General features: G+C 39.5%; 1 protein-coding gene across 13 annotated transcripts in view; it reads left to right on the top strand.

Moving 5' to 3' along the window:
- The window catches only part of PTPRF (protein tyrosine phosphatase receptor type F), a 686,838-nt gene that overhangs the window by 199,467 nt on the left and 461,501 nt on the right, over positions 1-25,870 (top strand). For 2 of the 13 annotated variants that reach the window (XM_089514948.1, XM_089514947.1), the window contains exon 3: positions 22,100-22,259. The exons of the other annotated variants lie outside the window; for them this stretch is intronic. The gene's annotated coding sequence lies outside the window, so the exon portion shown is untranslated. The remainder of the gene's footprint in view (positions 1-22,099; positions 22,260-25,870) is intronic. 13 annotated transcript variants of the gene reach the window in all.

Here is a 25,870-nt window from a genome sequence, read left to right on the forward strand (position 1 = left end):
GTCACTGCACAGATTTTTGCAACTCCTTTTTCAGACAGCTGCAAGGCAGATTAGGCCATGGCGTGTGGTTGCTACGGCCGTCTCTTCTGTCTGTCTGCTTTGCTCCTATGATTAGATAGTAAAGGAGGATTTTCATTATTATTATTATTTGGTACTACAGGACAGCACTCATAAGCATTTAAAATAATAACTAAAAGTAAGTCTCCAATTTACATTTTATTAATGGGAAAGTCAGAAGTTGCCTCTTTAAAAACTGAAACTGTATTGACAATTTTGTTTTGAGGGGAGAAACTTGAAACTATAACCCTACTTAAAATGATTGTTTTGAACTGTTTTGATTGTTTTGTAGTAACTTTCAAAACTCAAGTTTCATTTGATCAGTGTCTGCCGTAAAGCTGTCGAATTTCTGCTTTTCAGAGCTTGGATGACATTACCCTGGATCTGAATAAGTTTTAGCTATTTTATTTATTTTAATTTGGACACTTCTTGAATCTTTATGGGACAGAGGTGAGATATAAATAAAGATGATGATGAGGCAAAGCTTGTCCTTTTTAAAAGCAATACATTCCTCTTGTATTGTATGAACCCAGTACACTCTGTAACACGACAAAAATTATAAAAGATCAGTCCAATCTGAAAATAAAATTATAATGCTGCAGTGTCTAAAAGATGAATGCAGGATTCTCATTGGGTTTTCTTTTTTAACTAAATATGCAGAGGTGGTGATTCTTAGTTATGAGACAAACACAGACACACAAAATTTTTATTCTTCAGATTTCCCCCCTGGACGTTTTGCATTTAGTTTTTACATCTACTGTACAACTATTCAGTGAATCTTCTTGGCACATATGAACATTTTTATTTAATAATGGAACTGCAGTTTCGTAGTGTTTTATGCCAGCAGTAAGGTTAGAGGGTGTGGTAGATATTCTTTATTAAATAGTATTACTAAATGATGAATTATTTGTTCTGTGAAGTTTTCTGTTGAATGAGGAGAAAGAAAAGGAGAAGAAGCCTATTTAACAGAATTTGGAGAAGAAAAATGTACTGCAAAATACTATGTTATGGCTCTTTGGTTTAGTACTTATGAACTTATGACTAATGAGAGATTTTCTGAACCTTCTACCTTGCAGACATGGACTAATATTTCAAAGAAATCTGGAACCATTTTTGATTTCTAAAATCTTGCCAGTGAAAAATGTTCTTGGTCTTTTCCTTTTGAATACAAATGTTTGGAATACTTAATAGGATTTGAAGCCAAAACTATAGATGAAGATGGAATTCAGGATGGTTATAGACTTTGTGCTCAAGTTGTAAGTGGGTGATGAGTGCCAGAGAAAGAACAGGGAAGCTATTTTAGCTTATTGCCTTGAATGGGGAAACAATCCATCAGTTGCACTTAAACTGAACCTGTAAAAATCCACTTTAAACAATGTTACTTGTACCTAGTCTACTCTTAGCATAATCAGTTACCACTACAAACAGCCCCAAAGGGGTGGCATGGAGCTGCCCCTTATTGAGCCACACCACGCCCCCCAATTCAGCTTTTCCAAGACCACAAAAGAAGCTGCAAAAAACAGCTCCTTTTTGTGCCTTGGAAAGGGTGGCGCGTTACAAACCGCCCCTTTGGGGCGGCCTGTACCCGCCCCTTTACCCCACGGATCGGGGCCTCAGCTGCCACAGTGGCAGCCCTGAGGCCCCAATCCGCTGCTTTTCCAGGCTGCGGGAATCTACAGGCATGTAGAATGGGCGTTGCCATTTTGTACGTACTCTGTACATACTAGGGTTGGGGGCGTCTGGAAGAGACGCCCCTGGGCAACCCTAGTACGTACATGGTACGTACTTAAAGGCCCTTGTGGAAAGGGCCGGTGCCATAGCCCCAGCTTGGTGGCTGTCCGGGAAAGCAGCCAAAGGGCTGATAAGGTAGCTAGTTCTCAAACAAACAAACCCCCTCCCAGCTCAGTGTAAGCTACACAGTCCTGGAGATTCACAGTAGTTCTACCAAAAGGGATTACCAAGAGAATTGTCAGACGGTCCGAGGTTCAGGGCAACAGATAGGCAGTCCAAGGTCAAGGTTTCCGGGTAGTCAAGACAAGAAGCCAAAGGAGCCAGAGACAGAGTCTTTCCTCTAAAAGAGTCAGATATCCACTGGCAAAGAACCACACATGCTCCAGGTGCTTAAGAAGGCAAGGAGCCGGCCTTCAGCTGTGTCTGATTACGAAGACGCTTCTGATAAAGCCTCCGAGATCTTCGAAGGCCCTCTCTTTCTGCTCGACGCTCATTGAAGGTAGGCACACTGCCCAGATCCTGCTCCATGTCCACAGTCTCGGCACCAGGCAAACTTGACTGCTGAACCTCTGGAGGGGCCACAGACTCTGCTCCAGCAGAACTAGGGCCAGCCTCTGGCTCCTCCATTACAGGTTCAAGCCCCAGGGGCTCTGGCTCCTCCATTACAGGTTCAGGTCCCAGGGGCTCTAGCTCATCCTCTGAGTCCTCCAAGCCGTCCTCCAGGCTGGGCATGACAGTGGCGCTCCTTCAGCGCTGCGTCATATAGATGCAGCTCCGAAGGAGTGCCATGACTCTGCACGCTGTGTGGAGCAGTGTACGTCACGGTGCCCTGGGGGCGGAGTCAGGACAGTGTCATCTGGACACAACGCCCCGACTCTGCCCCTAGGCCAGCCATAATGGCCGGTTTGAACAGGGCCTACCTCTTCTTCCCAAGACCCTGCTCCATAGTCTCACTTGCCTAGAATACTTGAAGTAGCTATCTACCCAACCCTGAGCCTGTTTGGTATGGACTGGGTGACACACTACTGTTGAAATTCAACCACAAAGGTAATCAGCAGATGTACTGACATGAGACCAGCAGTGATAGCGTCTGATCAAAAAGCTTGGTGGCCAGTCTACATAATTCTACAACATGTCCTCATCCTCTGCTGCTTTCAGATTACCTTTTCTAGTTACAGTGATGAATTGCTTTTTACATCTTCTCCTGACACATTATACCTGAAGGCTCTTTGGCGGAAAGTAGATTTATATCACTACCTGGTAAAGGCAGAGGTCTTGCAGAAATGTTTTCAGAGTCAACATTTCTTTTAGCTGGTAATTGCTTAGCAGAAGGTTGCGGCCTACATGAAATATTTTTCTGCTCTGCTTTCCTGTGGTGATTTTCCAGAGAAGAGCCAAGGAGAAATCAAGTACTTCAGATATAGAGAGTTCTTGAACTAATGACTCATGCTTATGAGGAATTGATCCTAATACCAACCTGGGAATACCGGAATAATATTCAGAACATACAATTCATTGTTTAACAGCTAAATGTATACATGCATTCTAATGAAAAACACGGTGCTTTGGTGATGCGATTTCCATCAGATTTGGTCTGTGGCCATTTATTCACTAAAAAAAACATCCTGTATCCAAAGATCTCAGGGAGATGCAATTTAAAAAATTTAAAGCAATTTACACTTTTAAAACAGTAAAAGATACCAATTTAAAGCACATTAAATAACACTTCTGTTGCTCTGAGAGGGTGGCTTTTGCTATAATCTCAGGTTCCAAATGATTGCCATACTTGGATACATTTAGTCCTATGGCAGATTGATTTAGTGAAGTTTTATTTTGTTTTTAAAAGTCAAGTGCATAGCTTGATTTGTTTGCTTGAATTATCTTGAGCTACATGCTCAGTTAGATCTTTAGTAATGAATGGCTAATAATGCTGTCTAAATGGATGTGCTAGGCTGCAGTATTTTCTTGCCATAGAAGAGTAATGTTGTGGTGTCAGCAGGGACTGCATTCTCTTACACACAGCTCTTTCAGAGCCACAACATTCCCTCACTGTCATTACTGCCACTAGTGCCAAAATTCATCAGCAGCAGTGGTGGCTCAGTTGTACTGGAGCATGCCAGAGCATTTTCCTTCACCATAGAGTCCTGTGAGATCTTGTAGGACAGAGTGCCTTTTCCTCCACTTTCACTAAATGAAGCAACAGGGTCGAACTGAGGTTTTTTACCACAATCTTGCTGGTAATGTCACTGCTGCAAGCAGAACCTTCAGTGATTATCTGGCTGTGCTGATATCATGAGAACCATTTTGGTTTGGATGGTCCTGCAGGGCTCTCAAGGTTTAAGGCTTACTGGTAAATGGGGAATGTTTGGCAACATGCACTGTACTTTCAGAGCAAGGAGGCAACAGAAAAGGATTGACTATGTGGTTCTGACAGTGGTACCTTGGTAACTACGTGAGAGACTTGTGTTGCCCACCTCAGCTCTAAAGAGTAATGCTGTTGTGATCACCCTACGAATTAGCAGTCATAAATTATAAGCCTTAAGTATAAAGTTGTGGACATGACTATGTTGACCCTTAGGACAAAAAAAATAAAAAAATAAAAATAACCCACCCTTTTCCAGGTAAGGCTTGTAGGATTTGTTTTAGGCACACATCTGCACAAGATTACAGGCAAAATTGGCCTTCTAACCAGATATAAATGCTTGTAATGCTTACAATGCAGCTTCACTAAAGGAATGCTTCACCCCTCCCAGTTTTTACAGCTCCTCTGCAGTGAGCTTTACCATTTGTATACAAAAGTGATCACATTTTGACAACATTATGTTTAGGTTCTGCAAAACCATAATCAGTTGTATGAATGCAAACTATTCAAGCTATATAATAATTTCCTAAGCCTGCCATCTCACACTTCATTATTGTGGAGAGAGGCAGGCAAATGATGAATTGCTTGGAAATCAGAAATTGTTCATCTTCTGGAAAGGCTTAGTGGAAAAAGAGGAGGGGAGGACATAGGTTGAATGTGCTTTTAAAAAACATCTGTACTCTGAGGCATGTTAAAAAGCAACATTTCCTACACATTCTGTTAAATTGAACAGGGGGAAAAATGGAAATAATGAAAATTAGGATCACTTTTGTCTTCAGTGTAGCTGTATTCTAAAAGAATAGAAAGCGAAATAAATTACCCTGCTGTTGAATTTCAGCTATTGATATTTCTGAAAGAATAGGATATTGTATAGTGTTTATGGCAGTGTTTTGTGTCTGTTTGTATTATTATGTTAGCGGTTCTGGAAAGTACTTTTAGGTCTTGTTGAAGCTTATCCATTAACAAGACATATTGCAATGACTTGAATATCTTAATAATAAATTTCTCATACCATTAATAAGAAAATGCAAAGAATATTATCTGAAATTTCTGTCTGATGTGCAGAAAACACTAAACTTTTATCGCATTGCAACAAAAATAAACTCATTTACTACTGCACAAAAATGATTATGCCCTGTGTTTGCCTGTTGTAAATTTGATTTATTCCTATAGTAATTACAGCAGTTGATTTGAGGAAAGTTGAAAACATTTCTTTCCTCAAGCATAACAAGGCTTCTGTGTTCCCTTTGCTGCTGCATTGCAACACTTTGAACTTGCTTAGCAAACGCGACAAAAGGGTTTAATTAAAATACTAGGAGGATGAAAAATACATTTGTCTATATTAACTTTGTACATTTCCTGTTCTTTAATTCTAATAATAAAGGAAATACAGTGTGACTGAGATAATAGGTTATCCTTCCTTTTTGTCTATGTCCTTCCCCAGATGCTTCAATGAAGGGTAGGGCAGTTCTGCAGGATGGTTTGGTAATTCTGCTGCATACCCTGAAGTACAATTTAATTATTAGCTCTTGGTAAATAAACAAGAAAGTAAATAAACAGGCTCCAATGCCCAAGGTCACTATAAAACACACTTATGCAAAGAATCAACTCTCAATAGCAAATATAAATGCAGATGATTCGTAGCACATTTGCAAGCATGGAATGTTCCCTCAATTATAATTATTGAATTCAGTTACATATTTTAAGTCTTAACCATATTTTCCTGTTTAATACAACACCATACTACCCTGAATATATCTGATTTTGACTGATCTCAAGAGCTAAGCAAGACCAGACTTAATAATAATAATAAATAAATAAAATAAATAATAATAAATTAAAAAATATTTCTATTCCGCTTTTTGCCAGGTTAAAATACATCCCCATATATATATATATATATATATATATATATATATATATATATATATATAAAACACACACACACACACACCCACACACACACACACACACCCTTTAAAACAGGATTAAACTGTATAAAATTAAAAACTACATATTAAAAACCAACTAATGCTGGCATGGGAGACCACCAGAGAATATTATGCCATCATCTCCTGATAAGGCTTAGAAAGAATTCTGCTGGAAACACTGGACAGCCTCTGCCAGTCAGATTTTGTAAAAGTGGGCTAGAAGGACCAATCCATTATAAAGCTGTTTTCTGTGTTTTCTTAAGTACTAAATATACTTGATTAAAGAAAATTAAGGTAGTTTTAAAAAATCCAATTGCCCTTGTAATTAGAGGCATACAACACAGAGAGCACAGTCAGCAATGGAATGGTCAGATTTTTGCTGTGCTAAAATGTCTGTCTCCCCCTCCTCCCATTTTTTGATGAGGATTTGTGGTTGTTCATATTTCAGAAGCTATTTTAGAAAATACAGACAGTAATTTGCCATGAATACCAGTTATTAATATTTTTGAATGCCAACCAGTTTTTGTACTGTTGTTGGTTCCAAAACAGGTCCCCTGAGATAGCTGTATTGTACTTAGGTGATCATTCAGAGCAATTTTAATGTCCCTCTCACATTTTTTCACCATGGTGGTCCAGGAGCTCTAAAAACACAGATTTCCCCCCAATACTTTCAATGCATCCTTGTGTGGAATGTAACTAATGGTGTTAAGTGGTTACCAAGCCCATGATGTCATACTGCAGTAACTGCCAAAAATAATTTTTCAATAACTATTAAGCTAGCATTACATTTTTAAACAACAGTGACATGTATCTTTAAGTATTGTGTTTTTCCCCATTGTTAAGTGTTGTGTCTTGTCCCACAGTCATTCTGTTAGTACCATTCAAAGACATTTTGAATGGTGAGTCAACAGATATGTAATTCCCATTGTGTCAATGGATCTAGTCTTAACAGGACTAACAACAGTATTTAGGTCATCATTAGAAACTTAACTCCGAGATATCAGACAGAATTTTTCACTTGTAAAAGTATATTAATACATTGTTAAACTGGAGCACAGTAGTTTTTACATTTCCATGTATGCTTGACTCCTCTTTCAGAGTTTAAAAATCCTTCTGAGTTAACATTTGGGGGCATGGTGAGAGTATGTGGCCTGGAAGGAGACTAGAGTCCAAACTGATGGAGTTGGAGGTCGGTTGGAGATTCCCCACCCTGCCAAACATTATGACTTTGCAACCCAGATATGGACTCCTGCACCTGTTTGACTTGTGGCCCATCTGTTTGCTTCTTGGGCATTCCTTAAATCAAGAAAAGCAAAGGCTGTTAGGTTCTTCAATGTTCTGGGAGTTTCTGGTTCTTAGCCTCAAACCTGTTTTTCTTTGACATCAGAGATAGTCTTGTCTTCCGAGGAAAGAGCCAGTTGCCGTTTGGAGTGTACCAATCCTTTAGTGGATGAATGACATGAAGTAATAATTATTTCCTACCTCTTGTGATCTGAGTAGTGGAAGCTGTGCGTCTGGATACATCATTAAATTTCCAAGCAACATGGTGGTTAAAAGCTGTGGAAGGGGAAAAAAATCTTGTGGCATTTTAATATGTTGGAGATGGGAGTACTCACTAACAGGTGGTATTTAAAAACTAATTAATATTTGTGAATAACAATGTGTTACTGGTAAGAAAACAAATCAATCTCTATGTGCATATTTATGATGCTGATTTTTCAGGGCTAGAATTGCTCAGCATTTCTCCAGCTGCCATTGTATGTTGTTCTCCTGTCATAATATCCTTCACAAAGCCAAACTTACGTTGTATTCAAGGCCCTGAGAGTGAGAAATTTTAACACATTAGCACTGTGCAATTCATGAACTTTGAATTATTGTGAGTATGGTATATTTTGGTCACTAAGGCTACATCTGCACTGCAGACATAATTCAGTTTGACACCACCTTAACTGCCATGGCTCAGTGGTAGTGAATTCTGGGAATTGTAGTTTTGTGAGATTTAGCCTTCTGTCAGAACACTCTGTCAGGGCCCCAACAATTCCCAGAATTCCATAACATTGAGCCATGGCAGTTAAAGTCATGTCATACTGGGTTATTTCTGCAGTATGGATGCAGCCTGAGTCCCAAACATTTTAAGCATGATTTACCTTTACAGTGAGCCATGCTATTTATTGTGCAATCTTGTCCTAGTAAGAGCCAAACCGTGCACATAGATAATGCTGTGTTTGAAATGAAAGTGGGTGTTAAAGGTTGTTCTATCTCAATGTTTTGTGGGCAAGTGTTTTACAGTATATCAGACTTGTCTAATGTAATCTTCATAGTACTTTCATTTCAACTGCTCCCTGTGGCTTGTGTTTGGACAAACTCAAAGAGGAGAAACCATTTTATTTCATAGTGAGATGGAGTTTTCTATTTCATGCATGTTCACATTGCCATTTGAAAATGATAATGGGTTTAACCTCAATGAATTTTAGATTGCAGTCTTTGTGGTCTTGGAGAAATTGCTTCAACTTAGACAGGGTACTGATCTTCCTTGCTTTGTTGGCATGGTTAACAACAATAAGTGCATCTCCTTAAGTGATTGTCTGGGTAGGAAGGGTTAAAAAACTTATTTTATTTTTAAAAAAAGTTTGTTGAAATCAGATTTTAATTTAAATTCTATTCTGAAAATGCTAACAATCCCCCCCAACAAAAACGTGTCTTAAAATGAAAGATTAATTGAATGGGAAATGGTTAGACTAGACCTGTGCTAAGAAAAATGAATAAAAGTGACACTGCTTCAGCCCCATTCCAACAACAGCACCTACTTGATATGCACAGGCAAATGCCTCTTAAATGCCATGATCCAGTTGCTGATGATGAATAGCCTCCTCCACATCAGCATTTCTCAGCTAACAAGGTACAAGAAGCTAGTTGTAGCCACTGGCAAAGAGATAAGGCCAGTTGGAGAAAGGGATGGGACTACTGGCTTTCTAAAAATAAGAATTCCTGCATCTCCAGGGCATGTGGGAGGGAAGAGATCACTGCAGCCCTGGCAAAAGCCGTGATGGTAGTAATATCAACTTTAGTCAAGAAACATGAAGTCCCAGATCCAGGTGCCCACAAGAGGCAGACCAGGCAAAACCAGATGCTCCTGTCCTGTCCTGTTCTTGTCCTGTCTGTTTCACCATGGAGCTGTTTACTTTATTTAGCAAGGAACAGTATAATTAACATGAACTTAAATTTAAATGTCTTGTCACTTGATTCAAAAGACTCATCACTGACAACGTCCTGCAGCTGCATACAATAACAAAAATAAAACAAAGAAAACCCTTCACTAAAACTCTTCAGTTATAGTAGAAGGCCTCCAGACAGAACATTAGCTGCCTCAAGAACAGATGGAGATCCCTATACTCAGATCTGGACCTGAAAGTTTTGTTTTTGTTATTGTATTGTTATGGAGCTTCGAAGGATCCTATGTTAACCCAAAGTTAACTGTCATCCTCTGGCCTGCGAGGGAGTTGCCCAGGCAGGCCCAGCTCCATCAGGGCTAGCCTGAAGAAGAAGAGCCCTCCCTCCAGTCCATCTGCCTTGGTCCAGGCCTCAGAGGGAGAGAAGAATCACTGGACCTCATCCCCTTTCCCACCACCATTCCCTTTTCCTTTTGTGTCGTGTCTTTTAGATAGTAAGCCTGAGGGCAGGGAACCATCTAATTAAAAATAATAATTGTAAGCCGCTCTGATAGCCTTTAGGGCTGAAAGGCGAGGTATAAATACCATAGATAGATAGATAGATAGATAGATAGATAGATAGATAGATTCTTTACAGTATCAGTGACCAGTTCTGTGATAAACTACTTGAAGGTCTGATGACAATGGGGAGCTCCACACTTAAGAGTTTTTCAGGTACACATATGTGAACATGACTTACTCTCACAGAGAGGTTGGATAACTCTGCTGTGGTACTTACTACCTATGGTTATAGAGCTCTAAATATATAGGCCTCTTATCTCAGTGTGCATATTTGTTATGAAATACCTTTAAAATAGTTCTAGAAGGTTTGAGTTACCTCAGTTCCATTTTCAAGGACTACGCCTCTTAACTGCTTGCATGGCGTTTCTCAAATTGTGGATATCCTTACAGCAAACAGGCTTCTGGGAATCTCACAGTAGCTTGAGTATACTGCGAATTTATTTGTGTAAGATCAGAGAGCTGTTTCTCAGACTAGACATTGAAAGGCTTCTCAGAAGAGCTGCCCAGTTGGAATATGTAGGGAGATACCACACATGCAAATGAACTTTAGAGTATTATTTTCTTTCCTTTTTGTTTTAGTATGAGTGAAGAATCGCTCCTTTTTAAAGTTTCAAGGGAGCAATAAAATGCAGATTTGCCAATTATTTTACTACGGTATCTTGTTTTTTAAAAAAACAAAATCCAAACCAAACCAAAAAAAAAATAAAAATCCAAAAAACAGAATTCTGGTTTATGTGTAGTGTATTGGAGAGTATTATTGGTGATATTAAAGTTTGGGCAAGTATCTTTGAAGATGCCATAACTGGGGTGGGGTGGGGGTGGGATACTCTGAAAGACACCCAAATGTCTGTGACTTAATTTCATAAGAGGCTAAAGATTAATTTTAAAGCTACCAATGGTTTAATTATCTTTTTTAAAGGTATACTGTACTTTGTTGTAGACTTTTATTGAGTTCATATTTTGAAACAAATAAGTGGTGAATCCAATACAGCTACAAGAGGAAAATGCCAAATGTGAAGACACACCCAACTAAAGGTGGTGGCAGGTTTGGGTGTGCAACGCCGGTACCCTGGTGAGATCAAACTCTTTACCCAAAAAGGCTCTGAAGCTGAATGTAAAGTTCAAAAGGGGGAAAATTTAATCTAAAGGACAAAAATAAAGAGTTTTCTCCTCCCCAGCTCTAAACAAAAGGTACTTTACAGTTGCAGCAATCTTCCGGATGTCATCTTTCTGGGTCTGATGTTAGTTTGCTCTCCTCACTCAATGGAGCTGGTGCAGGGTCTTTCAGCTCCTGAATTCTTTATTCACTTGTTGTTGGTAACTAATTTGGCTAAAACCTGGTAACTGAAATGGCTAAAGTGTAAGAAATGCCCTTTCCGGCTGTCTGGGCCTGTTTGCCACCAAAAGACAGCTCTCTGCCTGCTCACAGCAAAGACTGCTCCAAACTAAAAGTTTCCAGCTACAGCCGAGCATGTTGGGAAAGGGCAAACCAAACCTGGAAATAATGCAGGGGATCCTACAGCTCCTCCCACAAACTAATACAAAGAACTTTTCTACACTAAACATACTATGGCCTGAACCAATGTGAAAGAAAAAGCAGGGGGAAATTCAATCAGTCCTGGCAGGACATCACACAAACAAACAGAGATTGCACATATTGGTAGTATCTAATATGTTTCATGAAGTGTTTAATTGACAGAGGAAAACACACACACACACATCCCTATAACAAGGATCTAAGGGTGTGATACAATGATGTAAGCTGAAAACAATTTTACAATTGAAAGTAGTAATAATTTTAACTGCTTGAAAGCAAATTAAAAAAGGTAATAATCTAAAACAAATCAAAAGAATTTCATATCATAGATTTGGGCAAAATCACTATGCCACAAAGGCTTCAATTAAAAGTCATGTTTTTGCTTGGCACTGGTATAAATCTTGATCAGTGCCAAATGGGCATGCCAAGGGCAAGCCAAGATAGCGTCCCTCTTCCACATTCTTACACTGTGTAGTGCTCCTACTGGTAGGACACTGAGTGTCAGATCCTTGAGCAGCCGTATATATGAAAGGTTCCTTCTAGGCTGTTTAGGGCTTTAAACAGAGCACTTTGAATTGAGACTGGAAGTGTTTAGGAAGTGTGTAATATGGTTTCTGTGGGGCACTATCATCAACAGTCTAGAAGCAACACATTGCACTAACTGCAGCATGTGAGTCATTTTCAAGAGCAGGCCCATATAAAGCATATTGTAGCAGTCGGATTGGGAAGCTAGTGCATTAATTATTGTAATCAGGTTATGCCAGACCAAGAAAGACCATAGTTGCCAGGGTCTGGAAAGCATGCCCTATGAGGAGAGACATAGGGAGTTGGGTATGTTCAGCCTGGAGAAGAGACAGTTAAGAGGTGATATAATAGCCCTGTTTAAGTGTTGCAGGGATGTCATATTGAAGATGGAGAAGGCTTGTTTTCTGCAGCTCCAGAGAGTTCCTGCATTGGTGTAGACCACTGATGTGCTCTGTGAAATGTGTTTTGTTTAATGGGATATAAATTATGTTGTATTAGCATTTTCTCTCAGATGCTGCTGAGAGCTTTTGAACAACTGATTTTCAAAACTACCATTGCAGAGTTCCTTATACAACTCAGTTCTTAATATGGTAGGGTCATGCTCTGTATTAGGGCTTTAAAAATCTGTTTTTAATGCCCTCATCCAGAGATTTCCTTTCTTGTTTTTATTTAATATTACTTTTGTATAGTTACAGCTGCTGTTAAAATATAGAATGGTATTACATTTGAGAACACTAAAATGAGAATATTCCATGTCATGATTTTAATTTGGTAAAGTTAATGCATTAAACAGTGTGTGTGTGTATTTACATTGTGATACTTGTGGTATGAGTGTTCAACTATGACTTTGGGAGACCAGGTTTCAAATCCCCATTAGGGCATGGAAATACACTGGGTGACCTTGAGCAAGCCACACTCTCTCAGTTTTAGGGGAATGTACTGGCAGTCCCCCTCTAACCTAATCTTGCCAAGAAAAGTCCATAATAGGTTCGCCTTAGGGGCACTATAAATAGGAAACAGCATGAAGGCACTCAACGACAAACTTATTATAGGTGAGAATTATGTTTTTTGATTACAGTGGACCCTTGTTATACGCTGGGGTTTGGCTCCAAGATCCCCCGTGTATAACAAAATCCGTGTATGCTCATGTCCCATTAAATATAATGACATAGCAAAATGATGTCCCTTATAAAAAAGAGAAAATCAAGGTTTGATATTGGAAATTTATACTATTTTTGAACATTTTCAAACCATGTATGCTTGAATCTGTGTATAAGAAGGGCCAACTGTATAATGCTATCGATGTAAATCAAATAAGTTAGTCTGTCACTAGCTGTCAAAGAAGGCATACAATGTACAGGTTAATGATAATAAAATACAGGACCTCCTTAAATTGAATCCATTTTTTTTAAATGGTGAAAATCCTAAAATACATTTATACATAGCAAGTGTCTTCAGAGACATTGAGGCTTATGAAAGAAAATGGAATCCAGTATCACTGGCAGCAAAACTTGAAAACAAAAAGCATTCACGGGCTGGGAATCATAGGATAGAATCTGCCAGGAGCAGATGGTTTTTCAGAAGACAACTGTGAAAAACAAAGCAGAGGAGAGCCCTGGGCCAAGGTGATGTAGTCAAATGCGGTCAAAGAAGTTTTGCCTAAAGAAGGGGCAACAAATAGGGGAGCAGGTGTTCAAGACTTTATGCTTCACAGAAGAAATTACACAAAGGGGAACTGATTGGCAGTGAGGTCTGGAAGTCTTTTTAATAGCTGGATCAAAGTTAAGTTCAAGTAACTTGATGTTTGTTCAGCAAAATTAGATGTTGGACACTTGTCCTCCTATTCTCCCCTCCCCACGTACAGAGGAAATATGCAAGGATAGCTGTATTGGCCATGTAGCAAATTCAAACAAAATCCACCAAACAGTATTGGCCAACTGCAATGCACAATATACTTGTTGCAAGCTTTCAAAGCTCCACTGGCTTCTTCGTCAGGTAAGATGTTACAAACCAAACCGGAGAAAAATTAGAGATGTTAGTAAGATGCCTGCATTCTATTGTTTTTTCCCTTAATTAAGATGGAATGGGGAGGGCATCATTTGCAGGCTGGCTCCTCCTCCTTCTGGCCATGTGGGAGATGTTCAAAGTCCAGGATATTTATAGGAAATTCACAGAGGAAGGGAGAGAGAATGTCTGAACAAGATAAACACAGTAAATGGTTAATATATAAAGAAATCTTGCAGCACCTTTCAGATCAATTGTTTGAAAGAAGTTCTAGCATAGGTTTTCTTAGACTTGATCTAGGAGTGGACTGTTGCCCAAGAAAGACCTTGATACTCAGATTATATGAATAGCCATAGAAATGCAAAACATATGATGATGAGGTGACAAGTTTAGTTTTAACTATGGGCATTGAGGGGAAAAGGCAGGAGGAAACATGTTATTTAAGGCCAGAGTAGGTAGATGGTGGAGGAAGTTTTGGAATGTGGTGTGTGTTGCTGGGGACCAGAAAGGAGACATAGTATACTGGCTAAGAGAGCAGCCTCTTGAAGCTGGGGTGCTAACCATTGTTATAATATGTGCAGTGCACCAGGAAGCCATTGTCTGTGTTCAACTCATTGTTGATGGATTGGAGTTGGTGGCTATATTGTAATTTCGCTGTTTCTCTTTTCCTGGACAGCAGTTCACACCATGCTTCTGAGGAAGCAGACCAAGTCTGTGGGAGCACATATACTATAACTTCCTTTGCATAGTTTGCATTTGCATAGCTTGCATACTTTGCATTTCTCAAAGGTACCTTAGATCTCTTTGCATAGTGATATTCCAGGTTAACTATGGCGGGTTACAGACCGCCGAAAAGCGGCGGCCTGCACCCGCCCCTTTCCCACCTGGATCGGGGCCTCAGTGGCCAGAGCGGCAACCGCAGAGGCCCCGATCCGCCGCTTTCCAGGCTGCGGGGAAGCAGCAAAAGGCCCCTTCCCCGCAGCCTCGAAAGGGGTGTCCTTGGGGCTTCAAGACCCAAGGACACCCTGCGGCGGCTGGGCGCAGCCGTCTGAAGGCTGCGCCCAGCGACACAAACGGCAAAAGGAGCTCCATTTCAGAGCTCCTTTTGCGGCCGGGGTTGGGGCGCACTATTTGCCCTGGCGCGGTGTGACGATGTCACATCCCCGCCGCCCCATATAGAGGTGGCGCGGTCGTGACGTCCTAATGGCGGCGGCCGTGTGGAACGGCTGCCGTCATTTTGCGCGTGCTCTGCGCATGCTAGGGTTGGGGGCGTCCGGAAAGGATGCCCCTTTCTAACCCTAGCACGCGCGGAGCGCGCACTTTAAGGCCCGTCTGTAATGGGCCTATGTCTCTGAACTTTACCCCCACAGTAAATGGTTGTCAGTGCTGTGATGGAAATACAGGCTAAATCTACCTGGAGCAGGGCAGTACATCCATCATTATCTTACATAGTAGCTTCAGATACATGCCTAATTGGACTTTCTTCTTGAACATGTTGACTTCTTTTAAAAAATCAAGTCTATATGAAAAGAGGGATCCCTGCCAGTTTGTTGTACTGTGGAACCAAGGACAAGAAGCTTAGTAAAGCTGAAGAAAGATTGGAAGGTCTTGACATCTCTCTGACAAGAGTAATAATTTCCTAACTCATTATCTGATAGTGGTTAAGTAACTGTAGTCATGAGGCCTCTGCTGATATCACACAGTGATTGTTACGGGGACCCAGACAATGCCCTTGAGCAGGGAAATATGTACAACACATACTCAGCAAATGGGGCGGCAGTGCCCTGAGTTATTACTGTATTCTTTTAATCTGTGGATTATTTGTGCGTGGTCTTGATGTTAATAAAATGTTTTGTGAGTTAACTGAAGTTCTCCAAGTTGTATCACAGAACTCTAAAGCCTTTTAAAAAATATTTCTGGATGACCTGGAAAAACATTAGAATGTAGGCTTTAGTTATTTCTTTTAGAAAAGATGTTTGGTTTTAAATAGCCCATATAGCAGGTAGCCCCTTGCCTATGGAGTATTTCTGAGTATGTATGTTTGGGTGGGTTCCAGGTTGAGTGGCATGCATCATCATCTTGTAAAGTGACTCTCTTTCAGCTTAGTTAAAAAAGAGCTTACTGATCTGGGTCATAGTTTATCTGTAGGGCCTTTTCTTTAAAACCATTTCTTCAATAAAATCAGTTTGATTTGGATGAGGGAAAATGCTTTTATTATAAACAGGCCTTCTTCCTGCGATGCAGATAAAGAGCGAGAAAACAAATGGGGGCGTTATCTCAAAGTTGCTTTTCAGACTTGTCAGGCTAGCGATGTCAGAAAGGAGGGATTTACAAAGAAGACCCTGGAGATAAAGTACAACCTAGATTAGATAAATTCAGACTGTTTCGGAAATTTTTGCCTCTGAATTGCTTTCTGAAATGGATTTTTATTAAAAAAAAATTAACAAGAGAGCATTGCTCTTATGGGTGAGCCAGCATGATTTAGTGTCTTGAGCTTTGGACTATCAGAAATGAGAACAGGGTTTGATTCCCTGCTCAGCCATAAAACCCACTCAGTGACTTTGGGCCCTCTCAGTCTCAGAGTACAGCAATGGCAAACTCCTCTGAATACAGTGGACCATTGTTATCCACTGGAGTTTGGTTCCAGGAACCTCCGTGAATAACAAAATCCCTGTATAGTCAAGTTCCATTAAATACAGTGGCATAGCAAAATGGTGTCCCTTATATAAAATGGAAAAATCAAGGTTTGATACTTGCAATTTATACTTTTTTAGAATATTTTCAAGCCGTGGATGCTTGAATCCGTGTATAAAAAATCCATGTATAAGGAGGGGCAACTGTAAATCGTGTAAAGAACAGCACATGATAAGTTTCCCTTAGGGTTGCCATAAGTTGGAAATGACTTGAAGGCACACAACAATGACAACAACAATTGCTCTTATGTAGATTTAACATTGGAAGTATGTTGTTGTGACTACTGAAGGACTTAACATTTTTGTTTGTCCCTTGTTATCACTGGACCTCTAATTCTGCCTGTTGAGATCTTCTTGATCTGCTTTTGCAGAAAGGAAGCAGAAGTCGGGTGATGGAGTGGAGTAAAATTCTTCCAATAACTTTCCTTTTTATGCTGAGTGTGGCAGCTTCTGTTTGCCCCTGTTCTCTAGGGACTAAGTCAGCTAGCTCATCCTTGCTTCTCACCACTGTGACACAATACTAAACACAGAACCATTTATGCCTCATATATACTTTATACTCATAACCTGAAGGTAATTTTATACAATATTTTAATAATTTGGAGCATGAAAAAAGTTTGTGTAAATCAAACCATCAAAAAGCAAAGGTGTCACTATCTCAACCATCCATGAAAATGTTTTGGATTTTGGAATATTTCAGATTTCAGAGTTCTGGATAAGGAAAATTCAATTTGTAATTAATTTCTCAGGAAATTAGAGTAATTTAATGTGATAGATTGCAGTAGGCCTGTAGTACTGTGTATACGTTTGAAAGATGTGGAATGATGCAGTTCAGCCTGCTTGCACCAGCTTGATCTGAATGTACTTCTGTAGTTTTCTTGGCTTTTAAAAGATCTAAATTTCTCATTTCACCGGTATAAACAGGTAACTTGAAACTGTGCAAATTTAAACATATTTGCCAGATTGAATAATAATTGAAGCTTTCTGATTCTTTTTTTCCTTTCTTCCACCAGTATATGCTTTGATAGGTTTTGTTTTGTGAATGTCAAATATTAAATTAATTTCTGTTCCTGAAGCTTGTATAATAAAGTTGACTTTAGAATAACCATAATTGTCAATTTAATTTTGATAGCCAGCTTCTTTGAGGCAGTGGGTTTAAATAGTTGCTCCATGGTGAGTATCTCAGCCAGTGTAAGGATTCATTGAATATTCAGTGTATCTATGGCTGGTGCATTAGGGGTTTGGGTGCTGAGGCCTCCTTTGGGGTAGGCACTCAACTATAATTGGGTTGGTTTTGTTTAGTGAACAATGCCTACTAAAATGACTCATGGCTCTGTAGAAGTATTGTGTTTGTAATTGTACTGAACTGGGAATAAGTGAAGAGATGGCAGTGAGAAAGGCACACAAGTTTTACTTTCAGATATATTGTAAGAAATGATGGGATTCTTTATGCAGAAGGTGGCATCAAGCTGAGGGCTTTCAGAAGGCAAATTAGCATTATGATATGGTCTGTGGCAACAATATGGAACCCTAATGTTCTTCTATAGAACTGAATTTGTTGTGCTACACTTGAACAATTGTGCAATTACCAGGGAATAACATTAAATCCAGCAAAAATGTAAAGAACTTCTAACTAAGGAGAGAAGCAAGTATTTAAATAAAAGTAATTCAGGAAACTTGTCTTAAGTTCTAACACATCTAAGAAACCATTCCAGGAATTTTGAACAGGATTCTACTCTAAATCAAAGTGAGCATTATGACTGCCTTGCTAGAAAATAATTGCATGAAATGTGCATAATAATTATTTGCTGGTGACCCATGTGATCAAATCTAAATGTAGGGCTGGGGAACTACTGTGTGCCAGGAATTACTTTTCACCCCCGCACCCTTATGGTGGGCACCACCTCCTGATTTTTGTCTCCAAATTGGCTGAAAATCAGCCTTAGAAATGAACAGGACTCTACCTATAATTTATGTTTCTTTCTGAATTTATTTTTTTTTGGGGGGGGGGCTGGAAAATTGGGTTTTGGTGGGTGTAAAATTTTATTGCTGCATCAGGCAATATTTCTGAGCATTTGGAGACAGGCTTTTTGCCTGAAATAATTTTAAAGATTAGGGGCGGGATCTTTGGGCTACAAACGTTGGTGGGCTGTATGAGGCTCATGAATCACTCGTTCCCTTCTGTCTTTATGTTATAAACTAGAAAAAGAAAAATAAGAGAGTGTAATACTCAATGGCAGAGTGTAATAATCATGCAGAGTGCATGATTTCATATGCTTAAGGTCCAAGGCTCAAACTATGGAATAAAAACAAGCAAAAACAGTAGGCAGTGAATTCTGTTTCACTCTGTCAGGCTTTCCTTTGTGAAGCAAGCATAGGTTTCTCCTAAATGTGGATAAAACTGTAAATCTGTGCTATTTCACATCGAAGGTAAGTACGCACTGCGATTCACAGCTCCTCTGCATGTTTTTAAAAAATCACCTGAACATTAAACTTTGTTTACCAAGGTAAAAGGTTCTAAACTGATTTTCACTTGATAAACCAATTTTCTGGATCTGTATGTTTGTGAAATGAGGGATGGGGAGAGGACGTATAAATACTTACTGTGGTCACTTTCTTGCAGCTCAAAGTTATATATGCTTGATTTTACATCAAGCATCCTCCCTGCACCCACCTGCCCATGTTATTGTGCTCAGATTGGCCTCCCTCATTCTTATATGTATCCAAAGTACTTTGGTCAAGTATTATATTGGCCTTGTGTGCTGCAGATCATTTGTATTTGTGTGTTTTCACTGCAAACCTTATTCCTGTTTGATACAGTGTTCAGTGTAGCTTCAGTTTAGAATAAACTTGTTTACAAAAACTCATAATAAATTGTTTAAATGTCCTTACAGTGTTTACAAATTAGGAGTGTGAATGGCAAAGTAGGTGTACTTGGCTTTGCTGTAGTGACCCTGCCCTTTGCTTTGCCAGTTCTATTAAGCACCAGCTGCAAATGGGGAGGAAGCAGTCCTTTAGATTCTGGTTCCCAACTGTTCAGTGATTTGTAAGTAAGAACAAGCACTTTGCATTGTTCCTGGAATTAAAGTGAGAACCAGTGTAAATGAAAGATAATTGGAGTAAGATATATGCTGAACAGCAAGGTTCAGGGGTAATTCTGCAACATGGCTTTTGTACTTGTTTAAATTTCCAAATGCTTTTAAAAAGCATTCCCATGTAGAACATGCCTTAGTAATCTAATCTGGATTACTGGACCATGATTGGGCAGATGAAATATTTAATGCATTGTTTCTCTAGAGATAGTATTTGAACAGCTTTCCTATCATGCTAGTAGCTCAAACCATGGTAGACATTTGGCTTCAAAGAACTCTTTATCTTCTCTCTCACACGCACAGGCACTATGCTTTCTTTTTTTAATGAACCCAAAACTTTAGTAGGTGTTACATGATCAATAAAGAATAAAAATTCTTATGCCTTTTTGTGCCACCTGTAATTTGTTGAAATATGCCCCAGTAATTTCTCTTTTCATTTTTGAACTTTTTACTTCATATTGCAAAAGTGGTCACGATGATCTTGCTCAACAATCAAGATTTCTGAGCAGTTGTAAACTATTGTGCCTTCTACAGTAGGAAAAAAAAATCCTGCTTACTAATGGAGAAAGATTTCAGATGCTAAGGAAATATTAATTCATATAATTTGCTCGAAGTATGAAAATCTCCATTCTTGAACTACATCAGTATTGACTTTATGTCAGTTGAGAAAGATTTATTTTTAAAAAGTTATACATTGAGCAATGAACAAAGTGCCAAACAACAAAAGTGCTCTGAGGGCTAACGTTTGTTGTCACAGCACATAATGTTTCAGCAAAAATGTTGCTAGGTCTTTCAAATCAATGTGAATTCCACCCTTTCTCATTTCTGCCGAGCAAAGCTGTGGACACCTGTCCTCTGCCTGGTCTCCTATTTTCACTGTCCTCTCAGATTCTTTGTGTAGGCATCCTTTCACAGGCATTTTTAGGCTCCTTTCTTAGGCATTCCTAGGCTCCACTGCCTCATAACCCTCTTTTCAGATCTTAGGAGCTCAGGACAATGGAGAGAACTCCTTAGGGTGACAATAGCTTAGTACTAAGGGGGAAAAAACAAAGCAATGTTGCCATAGTCCTTTCTGATAGCCTAATTTCTTTGTGATGCAGTCAGCTGCCCTGTAATTACTAATGAGGGGCAGTGAACTTCATCACTGTTGAGTGCATTACAAAATAAATTTTTGTAGTAGTATAGAAAGACTGGATTTATTAGAGCAGATATATGTCATGACTTGCAATTTTTTGCTGCTTTAAAAAGATTTGTCTCAGTGCAGCCATTTTGTATTGCATTATTCCTACTAGATCTATACCTATTGCCTCTTAAGTGCTAGAATCTTCTGTAATTTGTTCTTCTGCATAACTCAAAATGGACAGTGCAGTAAACATATGACTTCTTTTTAAATGGAACTCTATAAATCTTTCAGTCCAGTATATCAGTTGCAAGAGGGAACATCTTGCCGAAGGAATGGCTTGTAATGGATGCAGTGAAACACAATACATTGTATGCAGTAGTTAAATATTAATATGCATAGGCAGTGTTTAAAGCTCAGGAATGAATCTTACTGAGCCTGAAATTTCAAAGCACTTGGAAGGTTTCATAATGAGGCTTCTGGATATAGTAAGCTCTGTCTTATCAAAGGCAGTCACTCTTTTGTGAACTATGTCAACAATTAAATGAAAATGTGTTTCTTGAAAAGGTTTCACTGACACGCAATACTAAAGAATTTAGACTAAAGGGTCTTCTCAGGTCCTTCTTAATTACCTAAAAATGTAACTGTGGTCTTTAATAGGGAAACAGATTGACCATTCTGAAAGATCATTTGTACTTTTCACTTGTCTTTCTCTTTTCTTTCTTCCTTTAAAATCACAGATGTCCTTTTTCAGCCAGTTCCATTAAAACTAATTGAGAGTATTTCAATGAGAGGTGTGGTTAATTTTAAGATTATCTTTCTTTATAACCACAGCCATCCGGAGGAATCAGTTTCTTCAGGTAATGATATGGAAGCTGACCCCCTTTATTCATTGGAACATAGTATTTTGGATGCAGAATCCACATGAATATAGTGACTTAGGAGAGTTGAAACCGCAGGGTCTGAGTTAATTGTAGTGTGAAATATTCTGTCTCCCATGCCTCATGCCTTTAACGTCTTAAAATGGGGAGTGTGGAATTTAAATCTTCGTTTTTTACTCATAGTTTTATTTTGCTGCCTGACTAGTATGGGCATTGAATTGGGAAATTAATCCAAATGGAAAATACCATTGGTGTGTATCTGGATGACCCACTGTTTGTAGCGTATTTTGTAGCTTATTTGTTTGTGACAGTGTGTGCTGCCCATTAGTGCTATTATCAGTCAAGGTCTTTTAATTGATAAAGTGTTCCAGAAACTGATTTTGATAAGTTAATCTATAGATGTTATGACAAGGACATCATTATTTTTTTTGTTAGATGGCAGTGTGACTGATTGGCTGTAGATGTTTCTGACACATCCTGTCAGAAGGGGTTATTTTATCTGAAACCAGTATGGTTACAGATGAGAGTGGTCCTGAAAAACATCATTCACTTTTACTTGTGGCATCCATCACCTCCTAATTACTGCAGTTTTCAGGTAAGGAACACATTTTCCTTATTGTCCCTCAAGGGAGTTGATTGTCACTGATGTAGCCTAGCTGTGCTGAAGTGACATGGAAACTAATAGGATTAATTTACTAGATTGAGGGCACACCTATGCTTCAGGCTGAAATACATTGCTTTAACTTGGAGGCATTTTTTAAAGTTTATATATCAGTCAATTGTGCTGACACTAGCAGTGCTAAATTGAGCATAGTGGTAGGGCTGAACATCCCTGTATTCACATTAAATATTAGAGCCATTTTTGTTGATCAGCTTTATAGGAACATGCCTCATAGCACAGAAATGTTTACCTTCTAGCCGATGAAATAAATACTTCTTATATTTTTATTAGAATTATGAAATGTATAGATATACCCCATGGTTGTGTAATGATATTAAATATTTGATATGAAAGCGGCAAACTAAAAGAAGAAAATTGTAGAGTCTCATGATTTTTAAAATAAATATTCACTCTCAGACAGTTTCAAATAGGAACACCATTAGTAAATTCAAAAGTCCTAGCTAGTTAAAGGACATTTTCTATGCATGTAAATGTGCTACAAGTGTTATCAAGTTTTTATTACATCTCCATTGTGAAGAAGTGGTCACTGACCAGGCTTCATTTCCTGGTATTTTAAGAGCTTTATGTGATCAGATGGGCAAGTGGATCCATTTCAAAGCGGACGGCTAAGAAGGAGAGGCCTCCAGCCGTTATTGACCTGGGACCATGATGACTGCATGGCCAGCTCCCAAAAGCAGGTTACCACCTGCGGTCCCAAGCTGCGCCATCCAGAAGTTGGGTTAAATCAATTCCTTTTTGCAGCAGTTTCGGGCTCCTTTTTGCAGCATCAGAATGGCTTATGGCCACTTTGGAGGCGTGCATCATGTAATTGCCATGCCCCCAAAGTGGCCAGAAATCGCCTCTTTTGGTCCATATTTTGTGCCATGGAAATATACAAAAGTGGCACATTGACTTAATCAAACACTGTTTTGGAGGATATGATTGTTCTTTAGTTATATATGCTGCTACATTCAGTTCTTTCCAGGTCTGTTGGCAATTACTTTGGGAAAAACATACTTTATATATGTGATGTTGTCTCTTACTGCCTCTGTGTGTGTGTGTGTGTGTGTGTGTGTGTGTGTGTGTGTGTGTGTGTAGGCATAATAAGGTTAAAAGTCTTTGAGAAGTGGAAAGCCAGGATAATGTATATTTTGTATGGAAAAATTAAGAAAAGTGTTTTCATAATTACCTGTGCAGTGGATATTTGAATATATCTTTGCTCATTTTAGAAATAATAATGATAATAGGTTTTATTTATATACCGCCCAATCACTGGGAATCCAAGCGGTTTACAACAGAGGGGATAATAGACGGTTCCCTGCCCGCAGGCTTACAATCTAAAAGACACGACACAAAAGGAGAAGGGAATGGTGAAGGGGGGGGGGGGGGTCAGGTCCAGCATTCTTCTCTCCCTCTGAGGCCTGGACCAAGGCAGATGGACCGGAGGGAGGGCTTGTCTTCTTCCAGGCAGGCCTGGTGGAGCTAGCCTGCCTCTCTCTCCCTGAAGATGGAGGATGAAGGGAGGGCTTGTCTTCTTCCAAGCAGGCAGTTGGAGCTAGCCTGCTTCTCTCTTTCCCTCAAGATGGTGGAGGAAGGGAGGGCTTGTAGTAATGTGCTTTAGCATTTAGTTGTAGATTATGAGATAAGGAATGAGGTTGTTGTTTTTTTATGTGTGCTGCCATACTGTCTTTTTCCTAAGACAGGAACAACACAGAGGGTCCAAAGATAACAAGTTCTGAAGCATTTAGTAATTATAAGAAACAGTTTTTTTTTTTGTCTGGAAGAAAATGTGTATATATTTACACATTTAATGTTATTGTTTAAAGTGCTGGGTTTGATTGCACAATCTGGTAATGACAGTAATTAAATAACCTGATAATAGCAACAGCATTCATTTCTACCACGGATGGATGATACTGACTTCCTGAGACAGAGAGCACCACTACATTGGCACTCATTTGAAATTCAGGCCCAAGGGTAAAATCTACTATCCATAAATGATGCAGGAGTGGGTGGCTCTTACTTCTCTGCTAAATACATAGCTAGCTTCCCCCTGGCAGGTGTAAATTGGTCAATTAATGTGATCCTGCTGGGCATAGATGTAGACATCTGTCACACCATCTACCAACCATGAGATCCAAGCACTTCTAGTATTTTTCCCCCATTTTTCTCGATCCATCTAGTAAGTTTAAACAGCGTTTTTCCCCAAATGCAGTAGCTATTTTCCAGCCTGATCAGGACAATGTGCATTGCATTATTATTTTTAACTGATGGACACTGGGTGAGGATGTCAGGGGAAAGTATATTCTTAATTGCTATACCCCCTCCTTGGAGCATCTACAGCAGACTGCTATAAGATGCTTTATTGTGGCCTGTTTTACAGCCTGTATTCTTAAAAGTGGGAGAAATATCAATGTTTGCAAAAGGTACATATAATGAGATCTTATCAAAGTGGCCAAAAACTGTTCACAGTAGCTGAACTCATTCTGCAACTTACTTTCTCTTAGCAGGAATTCAATAATGCCTGAGTTATATTGAAAGGATCTGAAGCACCCACTGTCCTGTTCCCTTCATGACTCTTGTCATACAGAATGAGTCTTCCATGAATAAAAGTGCTCTGCCGAATAACTAAAGGGTTGTAATGCAATGGATAATCCCACAAGGGGAATGAAGAGAGGCAGTATTTGATCCTAACCTCTCTTCCAGGGGGTCCTCTAGCCTTCTGGAGCATACCTACCACCAATGCAAGTGGGAGAATGAGTCAGTGAAAGTTATCTGCCTTCCCTTCTACTGTGGAAGTATATCCAGGATCTAAGCCAATGTCTTCTAAGAATTGCACAATAAAAGTAGCAATTGTCATACATTTACATTACAGCTGGAAATACACTACCACCATTGTATTCACATAGTGTTATCCAGTGGAGTAGTCTCAAATTGTCAGGGGCCTTTACATTCTGTCTTCTAAGAGCAGTATGTCAACCACTTGGCAGCCTGTTGTGAAGAATCAGCACAAGAATTTGCAGATAAAATAACTTGGATCCACACTGACTTGAATTCCGTAATTGATACAGGTCCAGTGGATGTAACCTTGGTCCCTACTTGTCTTATTTTTATTGGATACATTTCAATTTGTGCAACCTGCTACTATGGTCAGGATCCTTGGAGAGGTAAGAGCTACTATGTGCATACTGGACAGCCTGTTGAAAGCAGCCTAAGAAGATTGGTGGATTGGGGAAGGGGAATAGTAAATTTCTTCTTCGTGGTCTCTGCGAATCACACAAATGGGTTAATCTGCGCCTGCGCAGCAAAGCTCAGAAACTTCTAGAATCTCTGGGCAGAATGCTAAGTAACTTTCTGCAACTTTTTGGCGGTAACTCCGCCCACCCCTATATAAAGCCCCTAGCGGTCCGCTCTCCTTCAGTTCCTTCATTCCGCCGCGCTGAGCAGCTCGAGGAACTTCGCTAGCATTTGCTATTGCTTGGACTGAATCTCTGTACTTTGACCATCAGCTTGACCTACTGACCATTCTAAATGGACTTCCCTGG

The sequence above is a fragment of the Sceloporus occidentalis genome, unplaced genomic scaffold (assembly GCF_023333645.1).
Source record: "Sceloporus occidentalis isolate IW3139 unplaced genomic scaffold, rSceOcc1.0.p SCAF_3, whole genome shotgun sequence".
NCBI classification, from domain to species: Eukaryota; Metazoa; Chordata; class Lepidosauria; order Squamata; family Phrynosomatidae; genus Sceloporus; species Sceloporus occidentalis.